This window comes from Somniosus microcephalus, chromosome 22, assembly GCF_052327205.1.
Source record: "Somniosus microcephalus isolate GS21.2 chromosome 22, FLI_Smic_1.0, whole genome shotgun sequence".
In the NCBI taxonomy this organism is placed as follows: Eukaryota; Metazoa; Chordata; class Chondrichthyes; order Squaliformes; family Somniosidae; genus Somniosus; species Somniosus microcephalus.
In genome coordinates this window covers 25648411-25666116 of record NC_141008.1, presented here as the reverse complement: position 1 = coordinate 25666116, position 17706 = coordinate 25648411, and the positions used below count along the sequence as shown (strand labels likewise).

The window sequence follows — 17706 nt, the reverse complement described above, 5'->3', positions numbered from 1 at the left end:
AAGAATTCAAACTGAATTAATAAATTTATCAAAAATCAGTCAACACATATTTACAACAACAATATTACCTATTCACCCTGTGCAATCCCTTAGTGCCCCTCGTTACAGTGCCTTTGCCTACCCTAGTGATCCTATGAAGTGTTGGCCCAGTGGCTACAGCAGGGCTGGTGGAAGGCTGCTGAGTGTCCATGAGGGAGACTTCAGATGGCCTTACAGGATGTCCTTGACCAGCTCTAGACCTGGAAGGCCCAGCTGTAGACTGCACCACCTCAGCATGGGCGGCAGCAGTCTGGGCTGGCTGGATGACAGGCAGCAGCAAGGGCAATGGCGGAGTGGCAGTGGTGGGAGCAGGAATGCTGTCATTCTGAGAGAGGACAACAGGTTCCTGCTCCACTACCCACTGCCACTCCCCGGGGCAGCACCTCAGCATCCCTACCAATCTGCTGGAGCACGGAGTTTTGGCCTGCTGCAACACCATGAAAGCCCTGGTCGACGGCGGTAGACCCAGCCACGATGGCAGCTGTCAGAGCTTGTGTGACATCAAGCTGAGACTGCATGAGAGCAGTCTGAGATTGGATGCCACCAAGCATAGACTGCATTACAGCACTAAGATGTTGCGTCACTTCCGCCTGTGCTGCAATGGAAGCTGCCAGATTGCCCATCACACGCGACATCAGGTCTGGGTCGCCATGGTCTCTCAGGGAGTCTATCATCCTTTGCAGACTGGAAATGATGGGCCCCATGGTGTGTGCAGAGCCTTGTGCAATGTTGGAGGCGGACTCCTCCAAGCTCCTTACCATTGCCATGAGGCTCTCGGGCACCCTTGCCATTGCACCTATCATCTCCACGTGCATGCCCATCACCCTTCTTCTAAAGGCCTCCCCATCAAAGTCCTCATCTGAGTCCTGTGCAGCAGAACGCGCAAGTGAACTTGTCCTCCTGGGAGCTGACTCCCGAGCTACCCTTTCCCCCTGGCCTTGCTGCAGCCCACTCATTCCCGGTGCCTTACCCTGTGCAGATCCTGCTACTATACTAGCCTCTAAAGAACACGTAGTGCCAGTGTCTAAGTTGGTGTCTGCGGGTAGGACATGCAGTGATGCGGTGTGTTCTTCCTCCTCCTCTTCTCCTGCCTGGCTCTGTATGGTGCCCTCAGGGACAGGCTGCTCTGGTGCTTGCTCATTATCTGAAAGCATAAAGGCACAAGATTTGGGTTAAGGTGAGGGGAGGAGGCAGGAAGGGAGAAATACATGTATACAGTATGTTTATCTGGAAAGTGCAAAAGGCTTGTGGGTGAGGGGGAAGTGGGATGTGGGAAGAAGGAGTAGGGATAAACATACCATTGTTGTCCCCAAGGGGATCAATATCGCCGGTGGCCATGGCACCCACCACCTGGTGCCCAATAATCTGCAGCCCTCGAGTCCCTAGCTCAGAGAGTCATTGGGTATCAGCTTGTCCCCTGCCTATGCGCTCCTGCTCAACTCCTGTTGTGAGCCACCTTGGCCTGCAAAAGAAAGGAAAGTGTGTGAGTGAGTGTGGAGCAATGTGTTTGGGTGGTGTGCCTGCCATAGTTGAATAGCTATCATTGTGTGCTAGGCGTGAGATGTGGGTGTAAGTGTTGGTAGGTAGAGATTATTGGTGGGTGAGTGCTGTGGGTGTGGTGCTTTGGGCAGTGTGTGCAGACTGAGGTTCAGATGGTGGTATGTAGCATTTGCTGAAGCATTGACTCACCCTGACCACCCGAGTGAGGTTGCTAAATTTCTTCCTGCGCTGTGTGTGGGTCCCGGGGACCACAGTGCCGACCGAGACATGCTGGGCTACCTCCCTCCACATGGCGCGGAAGTCTTGCGGCGAGGGCCTCCTGCCACTTGCCAGGTAGAGCACCGCCCTTCATCTCTCCACTGTGAACACCAACGCCTTCAATGCACGGTCGCAGAATCTGAGGGCTCTCTCCCTGGGGCGTGGATCTGCCATCATTACGGCTGCTTGAGTCGTCCGGCTCCTTATCCTTAACCTGCTGCTGCTGGCTGAGATGACTGCACAGCCAGCAATGATGAGAATGAGGTTCTGCAGCATCAACGAACCTCCCCTTTAAGAACTGGAAAGAGCCTGTGGCAATGATGACTTGTGATTAGACTCTACCTGATATTGGTCACGCTTCGAGTTTAATGTCACTGAGCTAATCCTTTAGCACTTGATTTAGTGCTCCAATCCTTTCTTTGTGCAATGAGACTGAATTTTGTGTGCAGTCTGAAACATTAGCGAATTCTCAAACTTTTCAAAAGTTACCACCCATCCCTGGGCTATAATGAATTTCTCCCCCTAATAGAGAAGAATAGGTCAGTAAAGAATTAGGTGATGCCAAGATTGGGATTTAAAGACTGCAGGTTGTAGGAGGAAGAGAGGAACAAGGGAGGGAAGGAGTCCCACCATTATAAGTACGCTGGGAAAGAATTAGTTAACGTGGAAGTTTGTCCAGTGTGTCTTGATTTCAACAAAGAGTGTGCAGGGAGCAAGGTATGTATGTTGAACATGGTATCTATGGTTTGGGAGGATAAAAGGAGGAAAGTTCAGGGGAGCAATGACCATAGTAATATCAATAAAATTGACAAGAACTAGATAAGAAAGGTTAAAATAATATTGAGGTGGTAGGAGAGGGATTAAAGTTGCGAGAAGAGAGAAGGATCAGGTATTACACAGGCAGTTTTTGTATCCTACCCAGGAGTGTGAGGCAGGTGCGTCATTAACCGCCTGAGATGTAGATAGTATTTAAGGCTTGGGAGACTTGGGTACAGGATTAATAGAAACATATAGAAACATAGAAGATAGGAGCAGGAGTAGGCCATTCGGCCCCTCGAGCCTGCTCCGCCATTCAATGAGATCATGGCTGATCATCCAAATTCAGTACCCTGTCCCTGCCTTCTCCCCATATCCCTTGATCCCTTTAGCCTTAAGAAATATATCCAACTCCTTCTTGAATATATTTAATGAACTGGCCTCCACTGCCCTCTGTGGCAGAGAATTCCACAGGTTCACCACTCTCTGGGTGAAGAAATTCCTCCTCATCTCTGTCCTAAATGGCCTACCCCTTATACTTAGACTATGACCCCAGGTTCTGGACTCCCCGGCCATCGGAAACATCCTTCCTGCATCTAGTCTGTCCAGGCCTGACAGAATTTTATAGGTTTCGATGAGATCCCCTCTCAATCTTCTAAACTCCAGTGAGTATAAGCCCAATTGACACAATCTCTCCTCATACGTCATTCCTGCCATCCCAGGTATCAGCCTGGTGAATCTTCACTGCACTCCTTCCATGACAAGAACGTCCTTCCTCAGATAAAGCGACCAAAACTGCACACAATACTTAAGGTGCGGTCTCACCAAGGCCCTGTACAACTGCAGCAAGCCATCCTTGTTCCTGTACTCGAACCCTCTTGCTGCGAAGGCCAACATACCATTTGCCTTCTTAACCGCCTGCTGCACCTGCATGCTTACCTTCAGCGACTGGTGCACAAGAACACCCAGGTCTCTTTGCATGTCCCCTTCTCCCAACCTATTGCCATTCAAATAATAATCTGCCTTCCTGTTTTTGCCACCAAAGTGGATAACCTCACATTTATCCACATTATAGTGCATTTGCCATGTTTCTGCCCAATCACCCAACCTGTCCAAATCGTACTGGAGTTTCACGATATCCTCCTCACAGCATACCCTCCCACCCAGCTTTGTGTCGTCTGCAAAAAGACATGCATTAAGGCACTGCTGAGATTTGAACTCAGGATCTCCTGTTTACTAGACAGGCGCTTTAACCAACTAAGCCACAGCACCAGAGCTGTTGAAATGAAAAGAAGTGTTTGACACAAAAATGGAAACAAAGAAATGGAGATAGAGAAGACCCAGTTGAGAGAAGACTATTACAGATGACATTGACATGGGCTTGGAATTTCCCAGCCATACGGATCTAAGACTAGTTCTGCCACATACCCACATGTGAATGATGCATGGCCAAAGGCAACCATAAACAGAGAGTGACGTGGAAGAATAACTCAGAAAAATAATGACATTATTGGGTGAGGTGGTAGCGCAGCATCTCAGATCCTCCTGCATGAGCCAATGATTAGTGTGGCATAGAATCCTGCCCACAATCCTACACACTTTGACTTCCCAATCTCAGCCAGGTCACTGTGGGGAGCTGGAAATGGTTCGTTTCAAAGTGGCACTGGAGAGGTTGCCCTCCTGATTCCTCTTTTAGTTGGCGAGGGCTCATGTCCCAGGGAGACCAAGGATGAGGACTGAGAGAAAAGTACCTTTAAAAGTTAAAGTTCCCCCAATGGCCTAGGTGTATTACTTAGACATATAGACCAGAAGGTCCCAAGTTCAATTTCACACCCACCAAAAAAGCCATATACACTACCCTACAATTATCATTACAATTGACTCGCTTGGTTTGCTATTGTCACCAGGAGGTTGATTTAATGACAAGTCCGGTGTCCTTTGAGATTACATTAGTTGTGATCTAAGATCACGTAACAGGGTGGGCCGCGAGAAGGCTGTCATCATCCACCCTCAACCACCATCAACCGCCTCAGAACCGGTCGTGGTAGATGCTGCCACCTTCTCCATCGATGGAAGATTAAAGTATTCCCATCATGAGACTGTGAAGCTCCTGATCAGACCCGGGAGCACATCATTGAGCACTGCCCTCGGAGGAAATTCGCAGTCCGCCTACAAGATATCCACACTGTTGCACTGTGAAGGAATATGCCATATTCAGAAAAATACACCAGTCTATGAAATATTCTGGCTTTAAAACATGACAAACTGGGTTGGAAAATCTGGAAGCCTCAACAATCTAAAGCTGTGAACAGCATACAGGCTTTGGCCTGGATATCTGACTTCTATATTGACATTTGATTTGCTTTGTTACTACCATATGAAAGAAGAAGGAGTTTACAATTGATTAGTAAAGTTAGAGATGTGCCAATTTGATTGGGCAGTAGCGCCAGTACCAGTGCCAGTGTCAGTTTGGCCTCTGTGTATCGGGGCTGGCGGGAGGGAAACCAGCCATGGTTTTGTGCTCCTGATTACTATCCACGGAGCCCTGAGAACTGCAAGTGTATGAAAATTGGGTTGAGACAGGGTCGGGTTCATCTGCAGTCTAAGAGTCTGCCAAAGCTTAGGCCCTTAACTTCCTTGTAATTTGGGGCATGAAAACACCATCTTCTGGGACGGTGGTGGTAGAATTGGGATGGGGCCCAATTACTCGGAATTTCTACCTTTTTCCAGCCCATTTGGCGACAGGCACATAATTCACCGACTCATAAAATGGGCTGGTGGAGTCTAATGTGGGCTTTATGCCATATAATGCAATTTGCATCCTGAGCAATGCTGGGCACAAAGGACATGTTCATCCTTGGCATCTGGAGTTGCTTATGGTGTTAGGAGGGAAGTACATTTCAGATTTAAAAGGTGCATTTCCCCTTGGCAAAATGATCGATCACTGTAAGGAAACCAGTTGGTTTAGAAATTGGCCTTTTTAACATCTTTTTCCAACACAGTTAACCCACCTTTGCTGCGGTGAGGCATGGCAATTAGTTTGCAACTCCTGCACTTCTACTTCAAAGGTAATTCATAGCTTGTGAAGCATTTCGGAATGTCCTGAGACATGAAAGGTGTCATATTAATGCAAGTATTTTTCTTTCTAGCAGTTGTCTGTAATGCAATCTGTCATTGATCTAGCAGTGACACCAGTGGCAACTTCAGTGGAGCTCTCAGTTACACAGGCCATTGGCACAGGATCGCCTCTCATGGATACTACCACTGCTGGTATAGAAGCTTTGTGGTCCATAGTTCAAGAAGCAGTCATAGCTGGCTTCATATTGGAGAACATTTACAGGCAGTCATGAGGGCAAGATTCGAAGAACCAGAGTTGTCCACTGTTCGATGCTCTGCTGAAACAGCAGAGGAATGTCATACCAGTGCATAAACATTCATCCGTTACTGTCACAAACAATCAGTTTTAGGCTTATAAGCACAGTTGTGCCCACTTGCATCAAAGATTTTAAGGCTAGAAATTACTGCCGGTGATATCAGTGGACAAACATTTAACACACTTATATGAAAATGCTTTGTGCGTTATTTTAACATAGGCGATAACTGCTTGATTTGAAATGGATTAATACCTCTTGCTAAAATGGCAGCTGGAGGAATGTCATACAGACTCACTAAGCGTTAATCTATTAACATTACCAAAAATCATTTCATAGGGACATAGGAAAATAGGAACAGGAGTAGCTAAACTTTCATTTTTAAACTCAGCGGCCTAAAAATTCGGTTGCTTTGTGCCTCCTGTTAGTGCCCTCTTAGGGTGTTAATGGGGCACAAAGCAACTAGTGCCCGGGAGCGGCGCCGCCAACGCCTCCCGTTTTTCAGTGGGAGGTTAGCAGCGGCGGTAACCGTTAGTACCCCGCGGCGCTGCGCTGCCGGCGATGACGTCATCGCCATGCACAGCGCCCCGCTCGTGCCCCGGCCGCGATCTTCGGTAGCGCACCCTGACTTACCGCCGGACGCTATGTCCGATGGGGTCAGAGGGGCCTACCTGCGGTCAGGGCAGCGCTAATTAAAGGGAAGGTGCCAGGCGGCCATTTTTGTTCCTGGCCGCCTGCCAGCACCTGCCCCCTCTGCCGTCCCCGGCCTCCTCTGCAGCACCCCCCGCGGAGTGCAGGCTGCGCTCCCTGAGCCCGGCACTTCTCTTGAGTTCCGGGCTCTTTTGCCGGCACTCTGATCCCCGGTGGCCCAGCTGGGCCCTGGGTCGTGCTGCGCAAGGCCCCTCCCACTTAAGAAGGGGAGGAAGGCCTGCAGTACCGCAGCGCGACATGCTGCAGTGCATGGGCGCTGCAGCACATAGCACCGCGATATTCACTTGCAGCGCCCCAAGAGGGAGGCGGGGCGCTTCCAGTAGAACCCCGCTTCCCTCTTGGGGCGCTACCGATGAATTTCAGCCGTGGGGGGGGCGTGAATTTTTTTGAGGCGCTTAAAGTAGCTCCCCGGCGAAGTTAGCACCCCAAAGGGGGCGCAGCTCAATTTCCCCCCCAGCGTCTTTATTTCCTCCCAACCCCCAGCGTTCGTTCTCTCTGGCCTTGACAATAAGAATCATTTGGAAAATCATCCAACCCGGCCCAATATTTGAGTGTATTTTTCACTGGTCTCTAGCCTCTGTAAGATCGATGACAGTGGTATTGTACAGACTCCATGCCAGATCTTTATATCTTCATCTTTCGTGTTTGGGGTAAAGAACATTTGCCAAAAAAAACCATTAAAATAAAATAGAAACTGAGTGGAGTTAACCAACACATCAAGGGTCAAGAGCAAAGATATTTGAAATACATGGAGTTAGCTGGGGGAGGCCAGCACTCAGATCAGAAATAGATGAATACACTTAAACCAGTGAAATATGGGTAAGTTTCCCTTGGAAGCTAGATATTGGATTTTTTGTGAAGGAGCGATAGTTAAAGTATTTAGCATTTCAACTCGTGGCTGAGAGCGCAGGTAATTCAATTATACACAACTCCTGGGACATACACTAGCAAGAAAGAGACAGATTACTCAGGCAGGTGATTAGTGAGTAGAGTCAAGAGATTTCCACAGTAACTACACTGCTTTGTTGTACCAGTAAGCAGTTACGTTTGGAGCAATCAATACCTGCAGCGCGTCTTAAAGGTGAAATCTAAATGTCAACTTACAGGCTCTTCAATTACATCTTCAAAGGGAAACGTAAACTAAAATGAACCTGCGATTAACTTAAGCCCTAAATAGTGATTAATTAAAGTCACTAAGTCAATTAAAACTCTTACTAATAATGAATTAAAATCCCAAACTAGTGATTCATTAAAACCTATACTAGTGGTTTAACCCTAAATTAGTGATTCATTTAATGCCTACTCCTACCATCTTCGCACTTTTTTCTAATTGGATTTGAAAATTGAACAATCATTCCTGAATTCGACATTGAATTGGGACATTGCTTACTGTCACGTTGCTTCTGAACACAGGGCTGATTAGCCCAAGTTCAATATGTACAGAATTAAAATATCTTTTAAGATACACCTGACAGAAAAGGGTTATCTGCTAGTAACCTACTTGCCAGAAATGTCTGCCAGTGGAAGTGCTTTCACCGGTGTGAGCGAGAGAACTCGTGCAGGATCTGGCCAGCTTTCTGTCTGCACTGTGTACCATGCTACACTGCCTGGTGGTGATTCTTTCTTTGCTTAATTCAGGAGAGCTTCATTATGAAGTCAAATGAGATGCTGGTAACAGATAATGGGGAAACCAATTAAATTCCTGTTTCTGGGCCTGTTTCAGCCCATCTCCCTCAATTAAAAGCCAACAAGGTATCCGCCTGTTGGGAAGGGATCTTTCACAGGTGTGTTGCTCAGTTGTTTTACTGGCTTTCAATTAGCAAGCTGTGGTGATTAATGTGTAGAGATATAATGGGTACTGTGGCCCACGTACAGCGCCACATGTGCTTGCAGTGCTATGGTGCCTGGGCACAATGAGATGCACTTATCGGAAATCACAAGCCCAGCTTATTTGTGTCATTTTCTGGCACTCTTGTCCGGTCTCTCCCAATGCGCCAGGAGTGCCAGAGCAATAGCGCTAGGTACCAGCAGCCAGTAAAGGGTTGCTGACTGTTGTGAATCGGATGACTTTCTGGTGTAGGAGGAGGAGCACAGGACACCCTGTAACAGGGGAGGGGAAGTGAGCAAGGGGAGCTAGGCTGCTAGGAGGCAGGGTAGAGGCAGGGTGGAGGCAAGGTGCTAAGACTTCTTTCTTTAACAGTGGCCGTTCCTTCAGCAGCCATTAGACTGTGCATCCAAATCCCACCGCGCCAGTTCACAGAGTCATCGCACCCCATCCAGCTCCCCACCCATTCATAGAAACACTCTCTTATCCAACTCTCCCAGGACGTACTCACACACTTAGCTCCCGATGGCTGATGGAAGTTGCAGTAAGGGCAGGGCAGCATTTCTTGAATCCACCACCTCATACTGACATCAGAAGAATAGGCGAGACTGATAGGATGATGTCACCTGCCAAAGTTCTGCCTAGTATGGAAAGCAAGTGTACTTGTGTTGCTGGGATATGAGCCTGGCGGGAGTGGGGCCCACACTCCACTACCAGCAGGATTTGGGTGCTTTTTTGGGGGGTAAGCAATGTATAGGCAAAAGTGGCTGGAAACTGCCATCAGGGGCTACTTGAAAAAAAAAGTTTATGTTTATTCTTATAGTTTCGGATGCAACGACCTTCCCTTCCTCCATGGAGCAGCAAGGTGCCCTATTGATTTTTTAGGCCACCTGCTGGAAGCTCTGTAAATGGTCTGGGCACCCAAACCCTTAGGGGGAAAAATTCAGTTGCTTTGCGCCTCCCGTTAGCGCCTTAAGAGAGCGCTAATGGGGTGCAAAGCAACTAGCGCCCGGGCGCGGCGATGTTTGTGCCGCTCGTGAAATTGACCAGACATTTTGCGGCAGTGCTAAACACTACCGTCATGATCTCCTGCGCCCGCAGATTATGACATCAGTCGAAAATGCAACGCCCCAGTAGCGCCCCGGACCGGATATTGAATGGCGCCCCCTGCCTTACCGCCTGCCGCTAGCAACGACAGGTAGAGGGGATTGTTTTGTAGTCAGGAAGGGACTGGAGGGTGCTATTTAAAGGTGACCGCTTCCTGCCTTTTTTTGTCAGCGACATTTTTGCACCACGCATTCTGAGAGAGAGAGAGAGAGAGAGAGAGACTTCTGGAGAGAATTAACGCTGTGTGAAGGGGTTCTGGGTACTGAGCAGCACTTTGCAGGTTCATTTTGATTTGACCTTCCTTGCATCGATTTAGAAGAGACTGTGGGGGCTGCACTGTGAGCTCTTTCCCTGGGCCTCTCTGTTAAGCCTGTGTGTTCTAGTTGTATTTAAGATTAATTACTGACACAGACTACAAGAATAACGTTTCAACAGGTCTTTACTAGTTGGAGGTCAGGGCTATACTAACAGCAATATCACTACACAGTACTTATATACCGGTGGTCACCACCGGTATTACGTATACAGCAGCCAGAGAAAGTAGTACATCTCTTAAGGTGGAACAGGCTTAAGTTCTCTTAAGGTGGAACAGGTTACATACACCACAATCCTCCCTTTTTAGCTTAACAGTCATATCCCCATTTAACATAACATAATAACATATATACATATATAACTTCAGGTATAAACAGTTCAAAGGTTCAGTCTCTCAGGAGGCCTCTGATTCGGGTTGGATAACGCCTTTCAGCGGTCTCTGATTCTTGTTGCTGAGGTGACTCCTCTAGTTGGTTTCCTATGTATTGGACGTCATCATCCGGTACATTCCATGCCGAGGTAGATGCTTCAGGTTCATTAACGTCTTCCACAGTTGTCTCTGTCGCAACCATGGGTTCGACCCTTGCTCTCGATTCTACCAGTTGATCCGCATGACGCCTTATCACATTGTTACCAATATCTACTGTGTACATCAGAGGTTCTTGTCTGGCCCGAATTGTTCCGGACTGCCATTTTTCGTTTCCATAGTCCCTTGCCAACACTGGTTGTCCTACGTCGAAACTTCGAGTGGTCTTGTTATTAATATGCCGGAACTGTTTGTTTTCCACTTCCCTCTGCACATTTGGTTTTAACAAGTCCAACCTGGACCGCAACCTCCTGTTATAAAACATCATGGCAGGACTTTGGTTAGTTACTGCATGAGCGGCGTTTCGATATGCCATTAGGAAATTGTCCACCTTGTGTTGTAGCGGAATCTGATCATCGTTCATGGCCTTTATTGCCTTTTTGAATGTTTGGACAAATCTCTCGGCCAACCCGTTTGTCGCCGGATGATATGGGGCAGAGGTATAATATTTCACCCCATTCTTCTTTAAGAATTTTTGGAATTCTTCCGACATGAACTGTGGTCCGTTGTCCGAACATATCTGTTCTGGCAATCCGTTCCTTGCGAATATTGTTCTTAACACCGCAATTGTCTTTTCTGAAGTAGTGGTATTCATCTTGATCACTTCTGGCCATTTGGAATGTGCGTCCACCGCAATTAGGAACATGGAGTCCATGAATGGACCAGCAAAGTCAATATGTACGCGTTGCCATGCGGCTGAAGGCCATTCCCATGGGTGTAGCGGTGCGATCGGAGGTGCACTTTGCACTTTTTGGCACCCAGCGCAGCTTTTCGTCAACTCCTCTATCTGTTGGTCAATACCCGGCCACCATACATAAGCCCTAGCAAGACTTTTCATCTTAACTCCCCCCAGATGACCTTCATGCAGTTCCTTTAGAACTCTTTCCCTTAACTTGGGAGGAATAATCACTCTTGTCCCGTACATCAAAGTACCATGGCAGACGGACAGCTGGTCTCGCCTTGCCGAGAATGCCGGTAACAGAGGATCACCATGTGTTGGCCATCCCTTCACTGTCACCTCGTAGACTCGGGACAGTGTCGGGTCGTTCCTGGTTTCTCTTTCAATACTTGCATTGGTGACTGGTAAACACTCGATGATGGTCGAATGAAATAACTCAACAGGGTCAACTTTCGTCGTCTCTTCTTCAGGTAGTGGCAGGCGCGACAGCCCATCAGCATTGCCATGCTGCTTTGTACCTTTGAATTCTATTTGATATTGATGTGCCCCTAGGAAAAGGGACCATCTCTGGAGTCTCTGTGCTGTCATCACCGAAACACCCTTCTTAGGGTTAAAAATGGATACCAACGGCTGATGGTCTGTCAGAAGTGTGAATTTTTGGCCCTGCAGGTAATGATTAAACTTCTTCACTCCCCATACAAGGCTGAGAGCCTCCCTATCGATCTGCGCATAGTTGCGCTCAGCGGAGGTCAATGATCTGGATGCAAACGCGACTGGCCTTTCCGTGCCATTTGGCAACTTGTGTGAGAGTACTGCCCCAATACCATATGGAGAAGCATCACAAGCCAACCGAATAGGCAGTGTCGGGTTGAAGTGAGCCAACACTTCCTCTGAGGTGATCAATTCTTTGCTTTTGCGAAATGCCTTCTTACAGTTTTCGCTCCATTCCCATGGTACCCCCTTCTGTAAAAGAACATTCAGCGGGTGCAGTACCGTGGATAGATTCAGTCGAAACTCATGGTAATAGTTAATCAATCCTAGAAACGACCTCAACTGAGAGACATTATCCGGAGCGGGAGCCTTTACAACTGCCTCTATCTTGTCAGGAGACTTATGAAGCCCCTCCCGGTCAATGACATGACCACAGTACGAGATCCGCTTCTGAAAGAACTCACATTTCTGCCAATTAACTCGAAGTCCATACTCTTTCAGTCTGTTGAGCACCAGTTCCAAGTTTGCGAGGTGTTCTTCATCACCATCTCCTGTAATCAGAATATCGTCCAGGTAACATTGTGTGCCTGGAATTCCCTGTAATACCTGCTCCATGGCCCTCTGCCAAATTGCTGGAGCCGATGCCACTCCAAAAACTAGCCTATTATACCGGTACAAACCTCTATGCGTGTTGATCGTGAGGTACTGGCGTGACTCTTCTTCAACCTCCATCTGCAAGTACGCCTGCGCCAGGTCTATCTTGGTGAAGTGTTTCCTGCCAGACAATGAAGCAAAAATATCCTCAATCCGCGGAAGCGGATACTGCACCGTGTGAAGCACCGGATTAACGGTGATCTTGAAGTCTCCACAGATGCGAACCTTCCCTGGTTCTCCTGGCTTGTTGCTCGAAGGACGTTTCATAACGGGAACAATGGGCATAGCCCACTCACTCCAATCTACCTCAGACAGTACACCTGAACGTTCTAGCGCTTCCAGTTCCGCTTCTACAGCAGGTCGTATTGCATAGGGCACCGACCGGTCTGGCTTTGAAAAATTTTGGGTGTGCATGTTCATCAATCTTGATGTTTGCCGTAATTCCTCTCAGTGTTCCCAGTCCCTGCTGGAACACCTCTTTAGCATCATCCAATATTCTGGACAATCGTTTAGGTTTGACATCTGTTTCCCCGGAATCTACCGTTAGTGCCTTTAAGGAGTGCCAGTCCATATTCATTTTGCTAATCCACTCCCGTCCCAGTAGTGGTGGACCTCCTTCAGGTAGCACATATAAGTCCATTACTTGGCTTTCTTTGCCCTTGTGGACCACTTTTACCTCTATCTTTCCGATGGGGTACACTCTTTGCCCCGTGTATGTTTTCAATATAATCTCCGTATCCCGTAGGGGAATATGTTGGAATAACCTTTTGTAATCTTTCTTATTCATGACCGTCAATGCCGATCCAGTGTCCAATTCCATCTTTACTTGGACTCCTGCTATCTGAAGAGTGACCCAAATTGTCTGGAGATCTGCATCCTTACCAATGTTGTGTACTCTTAAGCTACCCAGTTCATTACTGCTGGCGTCTGAATCTGACTTCTGTTCGTTCGAACTGTTCTTTGTCACCTTGTGTACCTTTATGTATTTTCCTTGCGGTGACTTTTTGTTGCTGGTCTTCTTTCCTGACCGGCATACTTTAGCTATGTGGCCAAGCCTGCCACACGTTCTGCATTCTTGGTTTTTAAACCAACACTGGTTCTGATCGTGCGTTGTCCTTCCACAACGATAACATTTTACAGTACTCAAAACCAATTGATTTGTACTGAGTTCCGGTGACCGTAGCTGCATTACTGCCGTGCCTCTCGCTGCGGCTTTGTGTGATGCTGCCATAGTGACCGCTTTCTCAAGCGTCAGCTCATTCTCCTCGAGCAGTCGCTTTTGTGTATCTTCTTTTAATAATCCACACACAAATTTATCTCTTAGCGCATCTGTTAGTCCCGTTCCAAACTGACAGTACTTTGCTAGCTTACGCAATTCCATTAAATATTCAGCATTGCTTTCATCTTTCAGCTGCTTTCTGCTGTAAAATTTAAATCGTTCCGCTAGCATCAGCGGCGTGGGGTTTAGATGATTTCTCAGGACAGTAACAATCTCCTCGAACGTCTTCTCCGCCGGTTCATCTGATGATAAAAGGTGTTTCAATTGCCCGTATGTCTTCGCACCCATTAAGTTTAATAAAGTTAGTGCTTTCTCATCATCTGGGATTTTATTTGCTTTACAATAATTTTGTATGCGTTCTACATACGTGGCCCAATCTTCGATGTCGCTATCAAAGGTATTAATGTTCCCATGTTTAGGCATCGTTGCAATTTTTTTTTTAGTGATTTCCCTTTTTCCAAGATGGCGGCTTCCCGCTCTTGTCTTCATCCTCCGCCTACAAAATGGCGGTTTCCCGCGCTTGGCGGTCTTTCCCGCGCTCGCCTTCTTCACCCGCTGGCTGCAATGGCGTTTGGCGTGCCGCTGCTGCTCCCCTTTCCCAGCGGTTAGTAACTCCCCCGACGCTGTCTCCGCTTCACCGCGGCTCCCTCGGGCATTCGCGCTTCCCTGATGTCGCGCCTCGCAGCCCTTCTTGCAGCCCGGTTATTAGCACCGGCTGTGTTCACCTTCACCGCGGCTCTCGCGCCTTCAGTCGCCCCAGACGCTGCGCCTTTTTGGCCTGAATGCGGCCCGGCCCTTATCTCCGGTCGCGATCGATCTCACCGCCCTTATTCCTCTATCTTCCCTCCCCGTCTGTACAGCCAACGCGGCCGACTTTCTGCTCGCGTCGCTGACCGGCTTACCCACCACCGAGGTAGAAGGAAGATAGCTGACTGCCGCTGATGGAGGCTTCGAGTTCAGGATATCTTCTGCACTCCGGGTTCTCGATGCCTGCCACGCGACGTGTCTTCCAGCAGGGTGATGAGGGTGGATGCCTCTCTTCGACGCCTGTTCTGTGGACAAAGCCGCCGTGGATATAAACTGCCGCAGGGTAAGAATCGGACTCGTCGCCACTGTTAAGTCTGTGTGTTCTAGTTGTATTTAAGATTAATTACTGACACAGACTACAAGAATAACGTTTCAACAGGTCTTTACTAGTTGGAGGTCAGGGCTATACTAACAGCAATATCACTACACAGTACTTATATACCGGTGGTCACCACCGGTATTACGTATACAGCAGCCAGAGAAAGTAGTACAGCTCTTAAGGTGGAACAGGCTTAAGTTCTCTTAAGGTGGAACAGGTTACATACACCACACTCTCCATTGTACTTTCCAGCAGATTTGATGTACAGGTCTCTCCAGGCGAAGATTCAAGACTGCAATGAGCAGGGTGTGGATGGAGAGCAAGATCGACCCTCCCTTTTAAGAATTGGACGGTGCCAGTGTGTCTGTGTTCCATTGCTGACTGACATCACATGAACTTCGCCAGCGCTCTGAGGTAGCATCTCGCTCCTCGGCATTTGCACCTTAAGAGAGGAGTGTAGCGCCTGATTTAGCGCTCCAATCACCTCCGGGGCGATAGAAGCCAAGTTTGCAGTTGGAGGAGATAATTAGCATCAGGCGCTAAACTTTGTGCCCGGCCGATAATTGCACCCCAATGGGGCGATACCGAATTTCTCCCCCTTAATGTCAATGACCCCATCCCCAGGGTCAATGCTGGGATTGAGTGACTGGCGAAATTCATCCCTACTGCACTTCTGGGGTTGAATATTGGGGCCCTAATTTTTTTCCTGTACATTTTCACAGCCAGCAGTTGAAATGGCAGTTGAGTAGCATTTTCCTGCAGTCGATGTCATGAAGCATGAACAGTAGGAACAACAGAAAGTGGCCAATCACAACACACTTGTAAAAATGATCCCTTCAAACTTCTCAAGCAACAAAATAGGCATTTAGCAATTACAACTGACCAAAGTTCTATAATCCAGCTGTGGACTGCGCAAAACCTGCCCATGGGGGTTCTGTGAGAAAGTAGAAAATGCTGAGTTACCCAGAGGGCTTGGTCTGCACAAAAGGATGTCACAGTTCTAAAATAGATTGTGTCCTCCATGCTTCTGGGCCATGCTGTTCATCAGGAAGTAAACACTATACTTGACTTGTCAATCACAGAAAGCTCGACGAACCCAACAAGTGAGAGTTGTTCAATAACTTTAAATCTAGAGTGGTAAATGGCGTGAGTTTGCTATTAAATGACTAATGCTGTTGGGATTCCTGAGCTGGGAGAGAAGAGACAATTCCCCAGTTCTTCCATTATACTCCTTGTACAGCAAATGCAGTGAGCTCATAGAATTCATTGAGGCCGTCAATAACTAGGGCTGCAGATAGGGCTTTAAACTAAAAGAGTGGGGGCAGGGGTCAGATGAGGGGAAATTTAGAAATCTGAAGGGAAAGGTCAAGGGAATAGAACAGTGTCACGATTTGGGTAAAAATAAGCAGAGTGTGACAGGAAGGGACAGAGAGTTTAATGGTAGCAGTGCAGCAAAGAATAAGGTCAAAGCAGGGAATAATGGAAAAAATTTAATTAAAGGCTCTTTATCTGAATGCACGAAGCATTCATAACAAGATAGACGAACTAGTAGCACAAATAGAGATAAATGGGTTTGATCTAATAGCCATTACAGAGATGTGGTTGCAAGGTCACCAAGGGGGGGAAATTCGGTTGATTTGGAGGGTGTAAACGGGGCACAAAGCAACTGGCGCCTGGGCACGGCACTGCTAATGCCTCCCACGAAATTCAGCGGGAGGTTAGCGGCGGCAGTAACCGTTAGCGCCCCGTGGTGCTGCGCATCCGGTGATGATGTCACCGCCGTACACAACCCCCCACTCGCGCCCCGGCCGTGATCTTCGGTAGCGCCCCCTGACTTACAGCTGGACGCTATGTCCGGCAGGGTCAGGAGGGCGGACATGCGGCGGGGGCAGCGCAAATTAAAGGGGAGCTGTCGGGCAGCCATTTTTGTTGCTGGCCACCTGCCAGCAACAGTCCCCGTTGCTGTCCCTGGCCTCCTGTGAAGCTCCCCTGCGGGGTGCCAGCTGCACTCCGTGAGCCCGGCACTCCTCTTGAGTGCTGGGCTCTTTTGCCGGCACTCTGATCACTGGTGGCCCAGCAGGGCCCCGGGTCACGCTGAGCTAGGCCCCTCCCCTTTAATAAGGGGAGGAAGGCCTGCAGTACCGTTGCTCTACGCGCCGATGTGCGTGGTGCTGCTGCACGTGGTGCAATGATATTCACTCGCAGTGCCCCAAGAGGAAGGCGGGGCACTTCCAGTAATGCCCCGCCTCCCTCTTGGGGCGCTACCAGTGAATTTCAGGTGCGGGGGCGCTAACCTTTTTGGGGCGTGACCCAATTTTGCCCCCTAAGGTTGGGAACTAAATGTTCCAGGGTACTTGACGTTTCTAAAAGACAGGCAGAATGGAAAAGGAAGGGGGATAGCCCTGATAATAAATTATGACATAAGGACAGTAGAGAGAAAGAATCTTGGCTCGGAAGATCAGGAAGTAGAATCAGTATGAGTGGAGATAAGAAATAACAAGAGGCAGAAAACACTGGTGGGAATAGTATATAGTTCCCCTAACAGTAGCTACACAGTTGGACAGAATATTAATCAAGAAATAGTAGGAACTTGTAACAAAGGTAATGCAATAATTGTGGGGGACTTTCAGCTTCATATAGACTTGAGAGTGACTGCCCTTGACATCAAGGCAGCATTTGACTGAGTGTGGCATCAAGGAGCCCCAGTAAAACTGAAGTCAATGGAAATTGGGGGGAAAACGCTCCACTGGCTGGAGTCATACCTAGCACAAAGGAAGATGGTTGTGGTG

At 48.2% G+C, this 17706-nt stretch overlaps 1 protein-coding gene and 1 non-coding gene across 2 annotated transcripts in view; one reads left to right on the top strand and one right to left on the bottom strand.

Moving 5' to 3' along the window:
- Positions 1-17706, top strand: part of tmem132e (transmembrane protein 132E) — a 1606823-nt gene that overhangs the window by 790743 nt on the left and 798374 nt on the right. The gene's annotated exons all lie outside the window — the stretch shown is intronic.
- trnat-agu (transfer RNA threonine (anticodon AGU)) lies at positions 3752-3825 on the bottom strand. Its single transcript has one exon. It is a non-coding gene; the product is annotated as a tRNA-Thr (tRNA).